This window comes from Melopsittacus undulatus, chromosome 2 (assembly GCF_012275295.1).
Source record: "Melopsittacus undulatus isolate bMelUnd1 chromosome 2, bMelUnd1.mat.Z, whole genome shotgun sequence".
Classification (NCBI taxonomy): domain Eukaryota; kingdom Metazoa; phylum Chordata; class Aves; order Psittaciformes; family Psittaculidae; genus Melopsittacus; species Melopsittacus undulatus.
Window position 1 is genome coordinate 68993216 of NC_047528.1, and position 21358 is coordinate 69014573.

The 21358-nt window shown below is 39.9% G+C and overlaps 1 protein-coding gene across 2 annotated transcripts in view; it reads right to left on the bottom strand.

The window, feature by feature from the left end:
* P2RY8 (P2Y receptor family member 8) overlaps positions 1 to 20986 on the bottom strand; it is a 29981-nt gene extending 8995 nt beyond the window's left edge. For both annotated transcript variants that reach the window (XR_004549402.1, XM_034059946.1), the window contains exons 1-2: positions 20929 to 20986; positions 17273 to 17358 (exon numbers count right to left, since the gene is read on the bottom strand). The gene's annotated coding sequence lies outside the window, so the exon portion shown is untranslated. The remainder of the gene's footprint in view (positions 1 to 17272; positions 17359 to 20928) is intronic.
* Positions 20987 to 21358: the final 372 nt, after the last annotated feature.

Genomic DNA, 21358 nt, shown 5'->3' on the forward strand with positions numbered 1-21358 from the left:
CAGTGTGAAAATGAATTGGTGCATAATAGGACCAAATGCACAATTTTACCTGTACTCATTCTACCTGTGCACCAAAACCTACAATAAGTTTTCTGTGACTGTAAAATACTTTGTGTATCAAAGATTCCACAGCTAGGACCCAGTATAAAAATTACTGGGTCTTCTGTTTGTCATATGCTGTATGTGCTCAGCACATATTATTTAGGCTTTATTGAACGCCCAGCTATAGGATCAACTGCTCTTCTCTCTCCACAAGTCTCATGCAATGTATTGGCAGTGAGGTCCTGGCAGACTGGGTATTCTCCTGGCTCACACATCAGTTAGAAGTGATTCTCACGTCAGCCGTACTGAAGATAGATAGTCTTGGCTGAAAAATACATGAGACTAGGGACTCTATAGGAGCTAAATTGACATGCACTGGGCAGCTTTCTTGTGTATCTGATTCTCTGTTCCTGAAAGGGCAAGAAAGGCTAGATGTGCAGAAGAATGAGCCTTGCTTCCTGTCAATCTGTGCCTCTTACTGGAAGGCTTTGATGCAAAAATGGGCTACTGGAAGCTCTTTTTTATGACTGGGACTGATACAGTGTCCGCTCACTTGAAAAGGTAGAAAAGGAAGACCAAGGGAACTAGAGGTCAGTCTCACCTTGGTGCCCAACAGCATCATGGACCTCCTGGAAACCATACTAAAGCACATGGAAAATAACAAGGTGGTTGGCCACAGCCAACATGGCTTCACTAAGGGGAAATCATGCCTGACAAATTTGGTGGCCTTCTATGATGGGGCCACAGTGTTGGTGGATAAGGGAAGAACAACCGATGTCATCTATCTGGGCTTGTGCAAAATGTTTTACACTGTCCCACATGACATTCGTGTTTCTAAATTGGAGAGACATTAATTTGATGAATGGATCACTTGGTGGATAAAGAACTGGCTGGATGGCCACACGCAAAGAGCTGTGGTCAATGGCTTAATGTCCAGCTGGAGATTAGCAAAAAATGGTGCCTCTCAGGAACACAAGATTGGTGTTGGGACCAATCCTGTTCAACATCTTTGTTGGTGACATGGACAGTGGGACTGAATGCATCCTCAGCAAGTTTGCCGATGACACCAAGCTGTGTGGTTTGATTGATACACTGGAGGGAAGGGATGCCATCCAGAGGGACCTTGATATGCTTGAGAGGTAGGCTGATGCCAGCTTTATGAAGTTCAACAATGCCAAGTGCAAGTCCTACACCTGGGTTGGAGCAATCCCAAGCACAGATACAGGCTGGGAAGGGAATGGATTGAGAGCAGCCCTGAGCAAAAGGACTCGGGGGTGTTGGTTGACAAGAAGCTCAAAATGACCCAGCAACTTAGGGCACATGTAGTACTGCTACAGACCCCAGATGACATGACAGCATTGATTTATCCCAGGACCAGTCCAGCAGGTCCAGGATTCATGCAAATCCAAATTAAGTCTGAGGCAGATTTGTGCTGTGTGCACAGCACCTCAGAGCTCTTTGCTCAGCAGGTAGAAGCCAGCTCACCCTGTCCAAGCTCATGCAAACTCACTTCATTCTTGTGCTGAAGGAACTGAAAGTTGGCTTTGCTGAAAAAACTCACAGCTTATGTTGAGCATCAATAACTGCAGCTGCACTGCTTGTGTCTGGCACAGGGCACAGTATAAATTCACATGTGCCTGAACAGTGCTGAGCAGATGTACACAAAGGCATAGAGCATACGCAGCAGGAACCTCAGAAACAGGTAACTACAGGAGCAGATATACTGTATGACCTATTTTTAAAAGCAGTTTTATATATGGACACAAGGGAAAAAGAAAGAGCCACCATAATTATTACTTAGCATGTTTTCCTGACTTCTCTGCAGTTTGACAGTTTGATACTAATTAGAAGTATGACTGTAACAGACAGAAATTCAGATTATAAAATGGGAAAAAAGAAAAAAATTTCTAACAAAAGCTTCACCTCTTGTTCAGTTTCCTTCTGACAACTTGACCTATCACACTAATACAAAGAAATACAACAGGAATAGCACCCTGAAACCACATCTGCTACTGTTTAATTCTTCTGAAAGTACTAGAGTGCAGTTGAGGCAGTAGGGCAAAGTTCAGCTCTTCAGATGAACCAAGCTGCAGGTGTCCTCACATTCAGGCTTTGGTTTTCACCCCAAGCCCTCACTGCACTTAGGTAATTTAAATCCATCCATTTAAATCTTAAATAAGACAAAAACTGGATACTGTCTTTGCCTAAAATACTCTTTCTGCATTGAGAAGTATATAACTTCCCAAATTATAGTCAAGATATATGCTAATACGTTATTTTATGAGCGTTACATATCAAATAATCACAGGCAGAAGTCAAATGTGTTCTACAGCTGGTTTTGTTGGGGGAGCCAGCCTCTGCTCTTAAACTGACAATACATTGCAACAGCTTGTTATTGGCTTTACTTGATTTCCTCTTTCTTGTTAGAAAAATACCCTGAGATATCTGGATCATTGGTGCTCTAAAAGTCATTACTGGTATCTTGCTGTCTTGAGAAAAAAAATGAAAGTGGAGATGCTGTGCTTTGAAGGGTGTTTTTTATTGACCTGCACACTAAAAATTAGTGTCTTAACTATTACTTTTGACCTTGGCATTTATCTCTGACTTATAGCCAGTTCTAGGCTTTTCATTTGTAAAAAATCTGTATCTCACAATTTCTTCTACTACCTATATGTGTGGCCTGCTGTTTTCAAGCGTATGGGCAAGCAAACACATTCTTGCTATGTAAGCAAAGGTATCTCATCAGCCACTCTATGTATTTGTCCTCACTCATTCAGACAAATGAAGTTAGTCACCTCTCTGGGATAAAGTTTTTCAAAACAGCTCCAGGTTACTGTGTAAGAAAGTGTATTCATTACTGTTCCATAGGGCATTCTATATACTACAGCCAGTATACTACCACCTTATGGCCTACTTTGTCACTGCCATGAGTTGTCTGCTTGCCCATATGGTTAAGGTAAATAAACACCACCAAGGTACTTTAAATGGGAACAACATGCAAGCAGCATAGGCTGGTATGAGGTGAAAGCAGTCTTAGCATGATTCTGAAGCAGGCATTGGCTCAGGGCAGGGTACACCAGCAAAGTAAAGGAGAGGTGGAGGCTGTCAGGAGGAAAGACAAACATTCTTATTTATAAAACTTACATAATGAATATTGTGCATGATATTATCATTATAATACATTGATTCTGATGGCTTGGCTTTGCAAGTGAAGATTTGGGATGGGTGAGACAGGTTAGTTTTACCCTACTGATGATGTGTTGTTGCAATAGTGATCCTGCTCAGTACAAGAGGAACTGCAGCTTCAGACCCCTGGTGAGGGGGGGCGGGTTGGCTGAGGAACCAGACCCCTTGGCTGAGGAACAACTGGTGCGAGGCTACCATCTGTGGGCTTATGATACTGATTTTATATATTATATATTAAACATGATTTATATATGTATGCTATACATATTTTTTTCACTGGTACAACACACTGAGATGTGTATAAACCTCAAAATTGACATTCCAAGTGCTATAATTTCTCTTTTTTATCAGATGATGCTTTAGCCTGAATTAATGATTAATCGTATAGATATATGCATGTACATATGTATATGTGCACAGTATTATGTATCTTATGATATTGTATGATCATATATAATAATGTCTGATTTTTTTTGTTTCATGATATAGCTAAAACTGATAACATTCTTCTGTCTTTAAATTTTTTTCATAACTGCAAGTAAAATTTTCTGCTGTTTGCATATGAAGCGCTAGTAGGATAAACTTTTAAACGAAAGGAAAGCTCCTCCTACAGCAGAGGAGCTCCAAATCCTCATGTAAAAAGTGCTCAGACTAAATTTAACGTCTGAGTTTCACTAGGTCCAAAACATTCAAAAAGAATTTCCTTTTAAGGTGACACCAAAATTAAGCCACCTGAAAAATTATGCTACATCTGTGAAGTGCAGCAACAAGGACAAACACACAAAACTGCATTAGGTGTTTGAAATTTACTTAGCTTGACCTCTAGACTGAAGAACTTAAAACTTTTCAGGTTTTATCATAAAACAAATCCATATATTTTAAATGCAAGCTGTAGGTGATTCCAAATGTAGCTATCTATATACATAAGATGTGGTATAATTCAGTGAGACAATGGCAGTTAATTATTTGCTTTTAGTTGCTTCCTGGCTGTGGATCTAACTATTGAGGTTTATCTGAGGTTTAGCTGAGACTGGGGTCTAACCTCAAGCAAAATATATGGCTTTGTAAGAGCAAGAAGAGGAGCCCTGGGTGGCATGACCTCTCAAAACAAATCTGCAGAACAGAGAGCTTGACTGTGGTGAGAATTCAGGTTTGGGAAAAGAAAGCACAACATTCTTACCCTTTGGCACTTAAAAGTGACAAAACAAACCCTATTTCCTTCACCCAAATAGTTTAAAATGAAAAGGAAATTGAACTCCTCCTAACCCACTAAAACCTACTAACACAAAAAAGTAATTAAATAATATGGCAGAAAATAAATACACTGAATAAACTTGCAAACACATCATGAAGGAGGAGTCCCACTGCAGGTGAACAGTCCCTGCCTTTCTGAGGAGGATGGACATTTACTCATTTACTCACAAAGGAACAGCAAGCTGGTGAAAAAGCTCCTACAGATGGTCCTTCAGTGGCACAGATTAAAACACCTGATAAAAACCAGAAATTCTAGCCCTTGGCTGGTGAGCTGATTATAGGCTTTATACATATAGAACTCTAAGGTAGTTTTGAAGACTGGTACAATCATGCTCTGAGAAGACACTAATAACAATAGAGCAATAGGAGATAGTGCTTTGGAGGCTCCTAGAAAGGAGCTATAGAGACCTCTAAATGATGTGCTCTGAAATATTACTGCATTCCTGCTGCTTCAGTGTGTAAATTGAAGACAGTTGCATAGAAAAATGATGTAAGTGTACTAAGAATAAAGGAAATGTTTGCTGCAGATGGCACCTAGTCAGGGAACTATGGTTTTGCCTAAACCAAAACAGGTGAAGGCTTCTGTTACTAAAAGTTGAGATTATACTTTTTAAACTAAAGACTAGAGAAAGCCAGTTGGCACAGAAAAACATACAGTTCAGGATGACACATACTTAGGGTGGGAATGTTATTAAATCCTCTGTATTCTTAGGAAAAAAGGACAGGAAAAGGTATTAATAAGGTCCAGGAAGGAACTGGACAAACAGCTTCTACGTGTGAAGTGTACAAAGCAGATCACATAAAACAGCCAGAAAAAAAAAAAAAAAAAGAAAACCCAGACATTTGCATCTCTGCAGATACATAAAAGGTGTAAAAATGCTAAGGCTGATTGCCCTGGTTTTCACTGGGAATCTGACCTAATTTAAACGTCTGAGAAGCCTCATGAAAGAAAGGAGAAATTTCTATAGGAAATGGAATGGCCATAGGACACACTGATACAGCCCTGCCAAAATAGGCCGTATCACTGAAGGATCGGTATTATTGCATTACAGGAAGCTTTGTGTCACATCCAGTAAACAATTCAGCTACATCAACAAATGAGACAGACTTTCCATGGGCTGAAGGCTGTAACTGCAGAACCGTATCATCAATCACGTAACAAGGATGGTAAATATGGCAGCAATGTGCTTGGGATAGAAGAATAGCTGTGAAAGCAAACAATTCAAGACAAAACTCCTCAAGTATCCCTAAACAAGCTGGACAAATGTGCCATGGAGTGATGTGCATGTTCAGGCACCACAAGTGTGACTCCTTGTGTAAGCAACCCATTCAAGGTGGAGGAATCCCTTCTCTTCTTAAAACACCTTCTGCTGTCTCCAGAAGAGCTGCTGCTCTAACTGAAGGTAGAGAACACCTTTGGTACTACTAGTGTTGCTTGGTACTTATAAACCATGTGTCTGGGGAAGTTCTCTGCTGCAGAGATTGGCTGGCCAGAGGCAGCCTCTGCTCATGCTATCTGGCTTCTTTAGCAGGGTAATGGCACACAGCTTTGCCTTCTTGCCATGGTCCTGGCTGCTTGGGAACTGGTGGGGAGAAGTCAGCTAGCACAAACAAAATCTGCACCAGGGAGCATTCTTACGAGCTAATGGCACAGAGAAGCATGTTCCAGTGACCAAAAATCTCCCCTGGAGCTGATTAACCTATTAGCAATATATTAATGTAAAAATGCAATTTGTTGGCCCCCCCAAAAAATGCATAATACATGGAAATATCTGATGAGAAATGAGACTTGATCAAAATCAGAAAACTTGAAACCTGGGCACTCATGAGGTCTTCCCTGTCAAAAGGTTTTGGTTCCCTTTTTCACTCTCTTGTAGTGCCATAGATCTTGAAGGAGAATTGCTGCTGGGAACTCCTTCAGTAGCAGCCATCTGATGCATTGGCGGTGGCTGAAACATGATTGCAACCCCCATAGCAGCCAGCTTCTCTTGTGACACCCAAAGGATGCCCTCAGCTTCGAAGGAGTAGAGACAGGACGGTGCTTTTGAAAACACAGTAACACCCCTTCCTTGCTTTGGAGGAAGATCAGCACCAACTACTTTCTCACTTCTCCTTCTGAGAACAGCAGAGGACATTTAATCTGTGCTACTACTTAGTTCCCAGCTCTGTTTTGGGACCTATGGCTCATGCTAGCTCATGAGAAGTTCAGGGGCTCTAGGCTGTCTGAGGGTTTTCCCATATAACTGCCAAGTCTATGGTCTCCCCAGCCCTACTCACATCAACTGGTGCTGGGGCATGGTTTATGCAGGTGCACTTGGTGGCTAGCCTGCCTTGCAGTGTGGCATCAGTGGAGATGCCCATCAACATGTTTGAGATGGAGCCACCGATGCCTGTTGATAGTCACTTAGCATTACAGACCTTGGAGGGCTAGTGTGGTTTGGCAAGGAAACGATGGAAAAAGACACTGTTTTGAAACTCACTCAGGGAACTGATGGAAACAGGCCCAAGTCCTTTTTATTTTAAAATCTCAGGAAGTATTTAATAAAAACATAAAGGTAATGTAAATTCCAGGAGAGCACCTTTAGTGTCCTTTCTTTTTCTGTGCGTGTTTCTCTGTTTCTTGCTCTGCCACACTGTTATACACAGATACAGAGAGGAAGAAAAGGAAAACAGAGTTTTAAGCTTTAAAATAAAGCCATTTTCTTTAGGAAAAGGATTGGGTATTATCTTACCATAAAACAGCCTAAGAAGGCAAAATAAATTCTCACACCCCCTTCTAACACCAGCCAGCCAGCCATGCATATGAGCAAAGCCATAGTGCTCTAGCATCTGAGATGCTAAAGATAAGGGTGCAGAGATAAAAGATATCACATGATGTAGGGAAAGTTTTGCACAAGTTAGGACTAGCTGCTCAGTGCAGGTTCCTCTTTCAATTCTCTGAAACTCTTTAAAAAACATTATACACACAACAAAAACAAATTTCAAAAGCGGTTTCCTCAGTTCAGACCTCCCACCACTCCCACACCATCTCAATAGATGTTACCTCTAAGACGTACCATAAACTACACATAAAAGTCGCTTGTATTTGCACTGCGTAGACTGATAGTTTTTAGAGCATTTTTCTCCGTTATGTTATAAACTACCCTACACAAAAAAAATGAGGCTTATTACTTTGTTCTGTTTACCTGTTCCTTTAATGTAAAAGAAAACTGTCCTTTATTTACCAAGACTAGTAGAAAGAAAAAGCACCTAACAATTTATCACCTGAAACCTGTCCTTTCTTTTTAAAGGTTATAAAATGACAACAGGACATATTTTTAAATTGTCACAGTAATCACAAGACTACTGTTTAAACTGAACACGTGTTTATACTGGTCTCCTATTTTTAGGTCACATCGCATGACAACTCCTTGCCACTGCCATTTGTTTTTAGTTGTAGATGAAATACTAATTTTTAAGTCTTCAGGAATAATAGGGTCATACTTCTTCCTTGCTTTGTTCTTACTTGCTCTGCTAAAATGCATAATCTGACCAAAGCAAAGAGTGAACTACCTGTTTTATATTTTGTTAAATGTCTGTCTTTTGTTTGTCTTGTAGCTACTGCCTTTTTTGTTTTGTTTCTTTAACCATTTATTAAACAATGTTTAGTAAAGATGCTCATTTTGGCCTAAATCCTCAAAAGTAATTAGGCATCCAAATATTTCTGAGGAATCAGTCCTTAGCAGTAGCATTCCTGACTGTTTTCCAAGCACCTTTCTGCAAAAGCAAAAGCAAGGTTGTCTCCTGCTGCCTGAACTGCCAATGACAATGGAGCAACAATACTTTTGACCGGGAAATCAGTATGTCAGTGACCTCTCTGCAATGGCACAGTAACTAGAGCACTGTAACTTCCTAGATTAGCATAAGGGTCCACCTTATTGAACATGCCTGTGTAAAAGTATGGCTCTGGCATGAAAAGAGTGCTTCCAAAGTACTGGGATGAATTGGGCTGATGACACCCACAACAAGCTTCCTCATTATCATTCCTACACAAAGCCATGATAAGGGCATTAAAAAGTTATCAACTGCTCTGTATCTTTTTTGAGAAAGAGCCTCCTTGCAATAACAAGAGGTAGATGATTAAGAAGCAGGACTCTTCTAAGAGTTGACAAGACTGTAGGTGTATCCTTGAGGATGATGATCAGATCATCTTCAATTCCAGTGGTCTCCTTCACTTGCTCAATGACTTTTACAAGCTCACTTTCCTATTCTGATTTAATTTCCTTTTTTTTTTTACAGTACCAATAAATTTGCACTGCTCAGTTACCTGCTGCTGCTGGCTTAAGAAATAATAGTGTTTCACTTTGTAAATGCTCCAACTGTTACAAGGACAACAAGCGGCTTTTGAAATTGCAGACACAGAACCTGCAAACTGACGAAGCTGTCTGAAAAAACATATTTGCATGCTTACTCCAGGATGAAAACTTGCTGTACTACACTACTCATTTACTTAGATTTCACATTCTTTTATAGAATGCCTGAAGAAGTTAGATATGTTCTGTATCCAGTTTTGTAGACAGTATTCATCTAATGAATTAACATTAGTTTACTGGTGTCAGTGGACTTGTTCTCATGGTTTATGTTTTTCCCAGACAAGGCATCAAGGTCTCTTATGCTATAATCTCTGCAAACCTTTCAATGACTTCTTGAAACAATGAAGTAAACTTGATTAAATCATTCAAAAGTTGACAGAAAGCTCTTGAATAAGTGAGGTTTTGCGCTTTTTGACTCTCCAGTTGAAGCTATATTCAAGGGACCGTATGTGTCAAAACTGTGTTCAGCTATTTTTTTTTAAATTGACCACTACCTTATACATTAAATTATGATACCCAAATAATGGAACTTCCCAAATCAATTATCAAAATAGAAATTTCTTTCTTTACGGGTAGTGTTTTTTTCTGTCCAAACTATAATAATGCAATAATATCCTAAAGTGAAAATATCTCCACAAACTGCAAGGTAAAATAGGATTTTCTGGTTCTCAAATGACTGACAAACTCCTTGAGAACAGATGTCCTATGCTTACACTGACTACATTTACCTGCTAAAAGGGGCAATTAGACAGGGAGATATCTAGGAAGCTGTTTTCCCCACTTTTAGGCCAGAGAAACGGATTCAGTAAAAATGAAAGCTGGGCTCATGAAGTTACAACATGAGGCAGGTTGGCCGCAGAGTGGAGACTAATGCTCATGGGGCATACATGGAATAGTTTACAGATATCTCCTTGCCCCAGCCCAAGACATCAGCTGTCTCTTGAGACATCCTGTCACTGCTGGTATAACTAACTCATATCAGTGGGCATGTGGATGCATCACTGTGAAGGACAGGGTTTGGGGAAGGTAGTAGTTGAACAGGTCGGTTTAGTGCTGTGTGGTGGCAGATAGCAAGCAATCCTGATACTTCTAATACAATGTGTGATGTTGGCTTGTCAAAATAGAACAGTGTTAGAAAGATGAATGAGAAGACCATAAGATTCTCTGCGGTAAAAGCCTGACAGACCCCTAATCCTACAAAACTGTTTCCACCTCTTCAACCTTATCTTGCTTTCCTGATGAGAAGCTATTTGAAAATTTTCTTGGCTTTCATACTCCCAGTTGTCTGGGAAGATGCATAGATCAACTTATTCACAGACCGTAAATGAACAAGAAAAGCCTGAGTATCTAAGAGACTACCTATTAAAGAGTTAAGAGGAAGGGAGGAGAAATAAGGAAGTAGTGGTTGAAACAATTTGCTTTTAAGCGTGCAAAGTGAAAAAAGACTTGATAACATTTTTAGCAGTGCATAAACAGCACAGGAGAGCCCCAAACTAGGTGGTTTTTTTTTTGTTGTGTTTTTTTTTGTTTTTTATTTAAGTTTTTTTCCTAGGGGTGTTCAGTCTGTGAAAACTATAATGGGAACTTCAGAAGTGGAAACTCTGCACACATTTAGCCAAAGGACAAGCACAGGTTTCTCACCCACCCTGACTGAAACATGAAGTGAAGGTGCTATTTCTAATAATGAGTAGAGAGGTTGGTTTCCAAACCCTTCCAGTGTAGAGCAGCACCATTTTTTTTCTACCCAGCTATTTAATTTGAGTTCTATTTGATCAAAAGTGTATAAAACAGAGCAAGTGCAGTAAAGTATTTTATCTTAGAGCTTGCCACTAAGGACAGCTGGACTGTCAGTGTCACAAAGACAACTTAAGTCTGATTTACAAAGAGCATTTATGTACTCTGTAATTCTGATCTAAGAATGCTATGCTGGCCTTTTAGAAATTATGCTGAATTTGGCTGTCTCTTCACTGGGGAAGTACTCTTATCATTTGTCATCATTGGAAGTAGTGATTCAACAGTAGTACAACCTTTGTAGCCCTAACATATCAAAAGAAGCTCTAACACTAAAGTCACTGTGTCTTGCAGATGTCTTGCAGGTGTTTAAAAAAGTTCTGTCATTTGCAACTGTCTGTACTTCGGGCTAAATGCAACTCTCTGTACACAGATTGCCAGTTTTGGCACCATGTTTCATCAATGAGAGTGGCTGTGGAAAAAACTTTGGATTGAGGATGGTTTAGAATTTATTTCATAAGTGAAATAAATGTGAATAAAATTAATATAAAATAAATAGATAAAACTGAAAACTTTTCATCTTGAGCTTCAGTGTTATTTAGTAGTTTAATTGCTGCAGGCTTTATTTTCTGCAGGCTTCTATATAATCCCATTTAACACTTGCACATAAAGCAGTAAGACAGCACCTAACAGTCTGTAAGATTTTTATTTACCAGCATCTCTGAAAGTTATCTATCTTCACTGCCTTTGATGGCTACACATCAAGAGAATCTAGCTTCGACTCAGATCTCAAAAAAGGAAATAAGCACCCACAATATAGTCTCTACAGCATGTCTCTCTCTCTGAAGGAGAGCACTGAGGCATTATGTTGACACAGAAAGCCCAGACTGAACCTATTTCAGGGGAGGTTTGGATGTTTGCCCTCTTTCCAGAAGAAAGTAAAAGAGCACAATGGCACTGGGCTACAGAAATGGAAGGTGAGGGCTAAGACTCTATGGACCACTGTGGAGATAACATGCACCAAGAGGCTGGACCAGGCAATGCTTTTTATGAACCAGAAACAGCGTAGGCTACCTCAACTTAAAAGTGAAAGACCCTGGGTTTTCAGTACACCTTCTTACCTGACAAATGGATTTTGTGGGTGGTCATGTGGCCTCATCTGCAGGGGAAGAACTTGATGTGGGAGAATCCAGAAGGGGATGTGGGAGTCCTGGGTGACTGTCAGCCAGAGCAAGCACTTCCACTTGTTCACTTTATCATTAATTTAAAAGCAACAATGTAAACAAAACCCGACTATTGAGCCCAGTTGCTGTTCAGCTTTGTTTGAAAAGCATCTTTGGTCTGTATTCACATGTCTGCATTTCCCCTCTCTCCCTGAATAAATGTGGAGGTGTTGGTTAATTCTAGCCATACTTGATAAGTTTCTGTGCAGTGCATCAAAATATTTTCCTATTAGATGAAAGCTTGAGATTCGGACATTTATACTACCACCTAATTTTTTTTAGTCCATTTCCCTGATTTCTGCAACTGCACATAGTTTTCTGTGTGTCATGGTCATTATAACTCAAGAGAAGGTTGTAAACGTGTAATGACAATAATGACAATCTTCACTATATAGTAATCTACTGTAACTCATGGAATTGTAGGAAGAAAATAGGCTAGACTTTTCTACTACCCACAAAGAGATTGTTGCTGTTATCTTTCCTTTTGGAAGAGTTTCACCTTGAGTCTCATGCTAACTGCTCAAAATGCCTCTCACATGTCCCTTTTTCAACCTGGGATCAAAGCGCATTGTAGCTCAGAATAAATGGCAAAATAATTCATGATGTTACAAAAACTGATTTGCAAATTCTACACCAAATCCTAGTTGACTCAGCACATGACAGATCCAATTTATGAATGGGCCAAGACCCAGTGAATACATCTTTCCTTGAAGGCAACAGGAAGCAAGAACATTTAGCATTTGTCTCTCTTGGGCCCACAGCTGGACACAAAAATATCTTTGAAACAGAAGCATGACTTTTTTTCTAATGAATATTTTGGTCAATTCTTTGTGAACAAACCCATACTTATTAATTTCTTTCTTTCAGATTTACTGGAACCGTTTAAGCTGTTATACGGAAGGTGAGAACTTTTTTCTTTGCTGAAGCAAGTGGGGGTAGAGGAGCATTTGCAGCTATAGCATGTTGGTCTGAACCATCAAATTGTTTTTTTATTTCAAACATGAAAAAGTCAAATCCCAGGTTCCCCCACATTCTTTAGAAGTAAGCAAAGATGCTTCTGACCACCTATTTTTCCTTCTACACTCATGACTACACTAGTCCCAGGGACAAGTCAGAGCAGCCAGAAGAGCAGGCACAACTAAAGGAGCCAGTATTCCTGCAGTACAATTTGCCTCTCTTTGCTTTCCTCCTGCTGACTGGCATAGGAATAACCTGTCCATATGCTGGTTCTCCCTGCATAAAAAGTGATCACCAGACACTAATGCAAGAAACTTCAATGTTAGTTTTTGCAATACTGCAGCAGGAAACACTGGGAGGTGCTGAGAATCCACCCCCCTCAAGTGTAAGCATTTTCAAGTCGAGGATAGACAAGCCATCTCTGTTATTTATATCCAGATCAGTTATGATCTCTGCCTCTCTCATGTGGGATTAATAATGTACTCTTGTAGGACACACCACAAACATGATCAAGAATAGTAATGTGAGTTGAGTAAAATTATCAGACTAGTATAACATGTAAAGCTGCTCCTTGTCCTGTTAGTTTCTCTGAGAAGTGTTGTTGAAGGAAAACTTTTTATTTAAAAAATGAATAAAAGTATATTGCAAGTATATATTATTTTAAATCAAACATTTAACATCGTGAAAACATCTCAGCGATGAATTTGAGACTATTTTATCCACCAAGGTCAGATTTACATCTCTGCACAGCAGAGAACCACTGAGATTATGAAAGCCAGACACCTAGCAGGAAACGTTATTCTTCACCCTCTTAGAGGTGTTAATGATATTTTTATGCCCCATGGGAGAAATGTGTGAATTTGAAGGCACATCTTTGAGTGAAAAAGTGGGTTCCAGATATTTTCTTTGACAAGCATGTACAAATTTAGGTCATGAATTGGGTTGATAAAGAGATTAATGCAATGTACAAGGCAATAAGTTGAACTTCAGGGCTTGATCTTGCTTCTCCTTAACTCAGCATCATATTCTTGTACTAGCAGCCAGCTTCTGTGATCTGCAGCCATGGATAAGCTGCAAACCTTTTGACTAACTATGCACTTCTAATGACCACAACAACTCTGATTAGTTTGCTGGTTACTTAAGTACTGTATAACAGATCATCAGCTTTGCAGAGCCCTGGGATTGAGGGGAGGGGAAGATGTTCCTTACAAAAATGTCTTTTATTTTCCCTCCTTGTCAAAATACACTGCTCATGTACCTCAGGAAGGTTACTGCTCTAGCAGCAGGGAGAAATGAAGAGCAGAAGAGCCTGTGAACCAGAATTCCATCAGCAGGTTCCCCTGGTTGCTTTGCAGTTTAATCATCCTACTAGTGAAAAGCTGAAAGTCAATAAGCTGCCAAGAAGCTTACAAGTCAGCTGGCTGGAAAATGGACAAGTGTAAGCCTGCTATTTCCTTGATCTATGTTGAAACCAATATCCTCCCAGCAATTTTTCCAAAGGCAAAATACCCCATCAGAAATATCTAGACTTTTTTCTCTTCATTGTTCAATGACTGAAGTGCACTATGCCCTACGTACAGAGCACTGTTCAAAGTCTTGTCCTCAATACCAAATAAATAATTTGTTTGTAGGCATTTTTGTGGCATTCAGTGTTGTGGCATCAAAGTGCTTCAAAAAGACCCACAAATTTATTCTTCACAGCCTTCCTCTAATATGAAGATTATTTAACTCCATGTTACAAACAGGAAGTGAAGAATGGAGACCTTGAGTTGTCTAGGACCTGATTTCTAACAGCATATGGTATTACATAAAATTTTACTGCTTCAAAGCCACATTTCCATTTACTATATCTGGATTTGTACGTAGTCAATACTTCTGCAAGTCAGACCCAGGTGTTTTTTAATAAGCATTTGAAAATAAGGAACTCAAAGTTATTGCCTGTTTCTCAAAGCTTAACCCCTTGAAGGCAGATCTGAAACAGAATTTCAGGCTCTGTAAAATGAGTGTCACATGGGTGGAAAGATTAAGGCATCAATGAGGACTTAGGTGATTCATAAGGGGATCTGAAATAGTGATGAGGAACGGTGTGCAGCCAGCACTCTTCACATGCCACATACATAGGTCATCTGCAGGAGATTATGGATGAGCCTTGGAAACATGAAGACTTGGGGAAAAGAAATCTTAGTGAGTTACACAGAACATCCTCTTTCTTGCAGGAAACCTACTGGGAGACTTGAACCTGTAAACTCTTCTTGTTGAAGGTTCCGTTTATGAAAATTTCCTGTTGCCTTTTCTTTCTGGGGACTGAATATAATTTATTACAATCTTTTAAGATGTTTGGTAGAAGATAAACATTTTCCTTCCCTGAGTAGTAGTGGTTAAAGTCAGGAAATATATGCCTCAAGTTGCCTCCCTAGTCTGACCATGGAACTTATTATCTCTGCAGGAGATTGTTTTAACCACAAAACTGCTGGGTACTGCCCGTATTTCTCATCAAAGATGTGCATTAAAAAAAATTGTTCATATAATAACTCAGGGAAAGATGAAAATATCATGCAGGAGGGCAAGAGAATCTCCAGCCTTTGACAGGGCAGTCACCAGCTGTAAGGTAGTGGACATGGCTTTGGTATTTACTCTTTAGACTTTGGGGTTATTCAGTGACTACTTAATGTGAAATAGTGTCCTTGAAGAGAAGACTAAAGGTGAGGCCTTTTGCCTTCTAACTGAACAGTATTTCAGGCATCTGCTTTCCTGTTGTCCAATGATCATTGCTTGCTCTTCAACTAGTCAGGTGCAAATCAGCCCAGATTGTGGTAACTAACATACTATCTGGCTAGCAAGGAAGAAGGTGGATAAGGCTTTAAATTCTTTCCAAAGAGAATGTTGAATGTACATGCTCTTCCTCCCCAGAAAGTACTCTAGAGGAGGAGTTATGCTATTTCCTACCCTTTGACTGTGTTTTGAAAGAAAGTACTTGTATTTATAAAGACAAAACAGTCTTATTGACGTGTTTTAAGCATGCTCCTTACCAGCACTAGGACAGCTCTCTCAGTCTCAACTGACGAAATCCAATTGCTCTGTAGTTGCAATGGATATCTGCTTATACTTGTCCTTAAGTATCTTAAGTACTGCTATCTTAAGTACTGCTATCATGTGTTATGACAAGCAATTACTAGGGCATAATTCTCCAGTAGTCAGAGGCTGCATGAGAATTGTCGCCAGTTGAAACTGAAACTTTGAAGTTCCATGCCAGCTCCATTTCTGGCATTTCTCATGCATCCTTTTCTTATGGAGGTGCCCTTTTCTCAGCATCATGCAAGACTTTCAGGCAGAATCAGTGGCAGAATCTCATTTCTCAGGACATCACTCAGTAACAAGGCTACTTTGCCTTTTCCTGTAGTTCTACCTCTCAGTCAGCATGTGTTCTCCAGCAGCAAGTAGATGAGAGCTGATCAAGGAGACAGGAAACGACATCTCTCTGAATGGGCTGTTTGTTTTTTTTGTGTTGAAGTATTCTTCTGTACTATTAATCCTTAGGACACTGAGGACTGTGCCACATGCACAGGGAAAATGTTACTACATGAAGAGTATGTCAATATTAGTAAATCAAATGCTGTCAGAAGCAGGGCTCAGGCCATGAAATTCAATTCCTCGGGCTGTTACATTTCTGGCACAGTTTTATTTTACACTAACTAATGCTCCCTCAAACAACCCTGGGCCCCACACAACCATCTTGTGTAGTTTAAGAATTGTCATACACCAAAGCCTGTCCCAAAAAGGAGCTTCGATGTACCCATCATGTTTAAGAGGCTTAGAACTATTATTACAGTTATGTCAAATAAGCTAGAAAAACCCCAAAGTGTGACTGGTCTCAGCAAGTGGATGTAGTGCAAAATTAGTTGGACAAGATAGTATTTTCTTTCTAGACCACTAGAGGGTGCAGACAAATTTACTTAGTCTTGAAGATTTACTTACAGGTTACAGAGACCTGGATATTGCAGGTTTTTCACAAGAGTAATTGAGGAAAAAAGACAAAAGGATCATGCCTGGCTGTCCTCTACAAACCCACTTACATCATCTGTAGAATGCAAAAACCAAAGTCTGCCTTTCTCCTGCTAACCGCTCTCCTGACACAGCTCTCATCTACCTCGTCTACCTCAATTTCATACTATCAGTTTTCCTCTTCTCTCATTTTTTTTTTCTTTCCTTCACCATTTCTGTTCCTGCTTATCCACAGTTTCCCATCCTACTTCCCACCATCCCCCTGTGTTCCAGGAAGATTTCCCTTTGATCCCTGCACTGCTTGACTGTCACAAGAGGAAGTAACAAGAGTAATGAAGACTTGTTCTCAGACTGCTGAGCCATTGTAGCTGATGAGTGTGCTTACTCACCTACTCATAGCAGAGGCCTGTGTTCCTGAATATTCCCTTTTTGCCTCAGCAGTTCCCTCATACAGCTAAACTCTGCGTGTAACATCCTGCCACAGAAAATACAAAACTTTTCATCTTAAGTGTTGATCAGACTTACAAGCTGCTCCCTAAGGAATTTGTCTCGATGTGGTCACCGCTGATGTTTCCGTGCTGCAATAGATCAGATTTCCTCTATGGGTAGAGCTGCAGAAAGGACCAAAGAAAAAACCTTTTAAGAGTCAGTTGTTACCAAAATAAAAGGAGCACATCTAAAGATAATGCTGAACAGTGACAAGAACTGATAACGTTTCCTTTCATGGCTTTAAAACACAGTTCACTAGCTGTAAAACGTATCTGTGCAGGATCGCTGAAGATGCAAAATATCCACATCTGAAGATGAAGAGAATGGAAAAGGGCACATACTTTTTGGTGTCTTGATATATTCCCTTCTTACTTTAGCAGACCTGAATCAGGCACAGTGTATCTGATAGTAAGTAACCCTAGCTGCTTCATCATGACCATACGAGTGTGTAATTTCTGTTATTATTTCAAGACTTAATGAGCAGTTCAGAGAGCAAGAATGTGAGCGCAAACTTCTTTTCAGTTCATCAGCAGCTGAACCTGAATTTCTCATGCAGTAGTGTGAAAATGTGACAAAAATGTGCAGCTCTTGATGGACAAGCTTATAGATGCCTTGCCCCAGCCTGACTGACTCTTGGGCCCTCATCAGTCTGTGCGATATCAATGTTATGATATCAGTACGAGCTAAAATACAGCATTTAAAAACCTGAGCTGTTGTATGAAGCACGTACAGATATCCCTCCCTCTTCCTCTGTCTGAATATTTAGCTTTATTTAAATACTCAACAACACTGAAATGTAAGACTACCAATGGAGAATTTCAGTAAGGACAGAAGGCTTCCAATCAAAAATTTGTGAAAAGAGACCAGATCAAACTGACATTACCAGCTTCAAGGATGTAGAAAATGAACCATCTGCAATATTTCTCATTGATTAGGGTGTAAATTTAGAGAAAAATTGGATTATATTACCCTATTTTAAAATAACAGCCCTAATTCTCAGGCTAAGAGACCTTCTCAGGTTTCTGGCATATAAATAGTAAGCCCAGGAGGAACACCAACTTGACCTTCCCATTCAAGAGCTGGCAGTAAGAGTAAACAAGCCCAAACAACAAAGACATTTACTGATAAAATGAGCTCGTTTCATCCAGGAACCTTTAAGGCAGTAGTCAAGGGTCAAACATTCCCATTTCTATAAAGTCATTTTTCAAAGAAGAATACCCTTTTGCACTCTGTGAAAAACATGAGAACACTGTCAGTAAGTATGCCTTATATATATATATTTATATATTATATATATTAAAAACATCCTTCTGTCCGTTTGGAGGTTTTGCAAACATTAGTTGTCAGTGGTGAACCCCCCTGGACTTCTGCTTCAAAACAACTTTTTATCTGGAAACTATGCAAATATCAAATGAAGTTGTTAGGTGACAATATGCGTGCAAAGCACAACCACATCTTTTAAACACATTGACAAACAGCCTTGGTGTCTCTCCACTTTTGAGCAGGACAGAGGGAGCCCAACACAGGATAGCTTCTTGAGGCTGGGCTGTGGGCTGCTGAGATTCTCCCTTCTAGCCACTTGACCAGAACACAGCAGTTACTGGGAGAGACCACATTTGCTAAACAAGGGCTGGCTTTTCCAGGGTTTGTTTCTTTTCCATCCTTTTATACTGCTATGTATAGCATACGCCTCCCTCTGATGGAGAGCTGAAGAGTACACCCTATTCCCACACCAGACAATGATATTCATGCTGAAAGAGAGCACTGTGAGCAAACACTTGAAATCACTTAAGTTGACCCTTTCTGCACTTACAGTTGTCAGAGAGAGCAAAATCGTCTGCAGAGGCAGAGTTGAGCCAAAAAGGTTGAACCCAAACCCACTGTGAAAGTCAGAAGGTGAAAACAGTTTCAATAAATGTACTTCAAGGGATGCAGAAGCAGTGGATAAGCTGCTGGCTGGTGACAGGGGAGGCCTGGGTTCAGTTTGCTGTTCCCACACAAAGCTGATGAGTATGCTTCCTTGGGTTGTACCTAAGCAGTAACTGGGAAATGTGACTGCAGGATGAGTAGACACACCATAGCCAACTTTCATCCAGGGAGCTGTAGCATAGGCTGCAAGGTTTTAGCAGCTACGGCCATAAAGAGCTGTAAGGAACAGCAGACTATTTAGTAGACTATTTTGACACTCAAACTGAGAAGACTAAGGCTGATGCAAATACATCTACCCATGCCATAGCTTCTTCCTTAGCAGGATGACGACAGGCTCTCTGGCTGCATCTAAACTGACACACAGCTCTTTGCAAGGGAAGACCTGGGACTCCTGATCAGATTGTCTGCCCTGGGGAGCTGTGAAAACTGGGGCATAAGTCTTGCATCAACTGGGATTCATCCCAGTTCATTATCTGTAGATGACAATGACAAAACTTCTGTGGCTCATACAGTCTTTTAAGGGTCAAATTCATTGCAAAGGTTCAAGTGTTACCGTAGTAGCAATCTCAGAGATAAGGTGGAGGTGACTTCGAAATGAAGTCCAAACCTTGATAAGACTGATGTGTCTGAATCAAATGAATGCTTACGAAAACCTTAGCTAGATTCTCCCTACCACTATGTATAAAATCCAGAGAGTGTTTATACCAAACAGTGAGCACAGTCAAGGAGCCAATGTCCAAACATCAAAACTGATTACAAGCAAAGACTTAAAAAAAAGCAAATGCCAAAACCCTGAATCTCCAATATATGAATTCACACAGGGATCCTCACGGCACATAGAATTTCATTTTCTGTAGGGCAACATTATTACAGTACCTGGCCATACAGATGGCTATTTTATGATTGTTTCTGAACTATTAAAGAAACCTTCACACAAATAATCTCTCTGTCTATTGAGACAACAAATGCAGTATGCAAGAGTGCACTGTGTTATGAGACTTTCTTCTGGTGCGCTCTGTTACGAGACTTTCTTCTGGTGCCTGTCTGTCTGAGTTCAGTTTTTATGCATCAAGAGACCCCGATGAAATTATATCATCCTATGATACGGTTCCACAGTCATTTCTGAGTGTATGTTTGGTTGCTGCAAACCTGGGGAACAGTCTCAGGATGACTATAATGCGTGACTCTGCGATAGCTAAAGATAGATATCAGGTTCAGATTTACAAATAAAACTGGTCCAAAATTATCAGATGGGTTTTTTTTTTCTTTTCTTTTTTCTCCTCCCCAAATATATAGAATCTCATTCTTCTTCCTTTTAAAAATAGTATTTTTATAGTGTTTCAAAATATCATTTCAGTGTTGAAGATAACACTGAAGACACACTATGATTTTTACTACTCTCCTTACTAAAGTAAATTGTGCACCTGAGAACCCTTTATTTTGACACTGGTTTGTGCAAACTCCTTATGTCTGGCAGTAAGAGTTTTCTTTCTTTTTATGGCAGTATTTGCTGTAATAATTCTAATTGTATAATATACTTCTCGCTAATATTGCTCAATTATTAACCCATGCAGTTCTTTATTTCTACAGCTTACAGTCATCTGGAACAAAGACACACATGTACTTCTTGGATTGCAATGAACTTTGTTCCTCCTTCAGATGCAAGTAATAGGAAGGAGGGCAAATCAGTCTTGGCTGAGTCTGACTCCACTGAAAAACAATTTTGAATAAACAATCAAGAAGTGAAAAACTGTACTCCTTACCTGGTCTGAGATGGACAGTGCACCTTGAAAGCCTCTTAAATGACAGCGAAGAATTAGAAATAGTTGAAAGTTTGTACTCATCCAACCACAGGGCTCAGGAAATGACCGCGTATTTTGCAATGATTAACTCCTTCCTCACTTCTTTTTCAAGTACAGCTAAAAAAATTCATCTTACCCTTCCTCTGCAGTTCAGTAACTAATGCCATGCTCTGCACACGATTTCTGTTTCATCTGCAGGTGGCCAGAGGACGTGATTCCAATCACCTCCATGGAAGAGAGAATTTGCAGTGTCTTCAGCATAACTGTGATGAAGTACATTTTACTGTTGAGTAAAGCTTACAAGATGAAGTGTAGAAATGACTCAGTAATGGCTTGGACTTCTAACTCTCGTTTTTAGAGGAGGCTTAGAACAATATTCTCAACATGACTT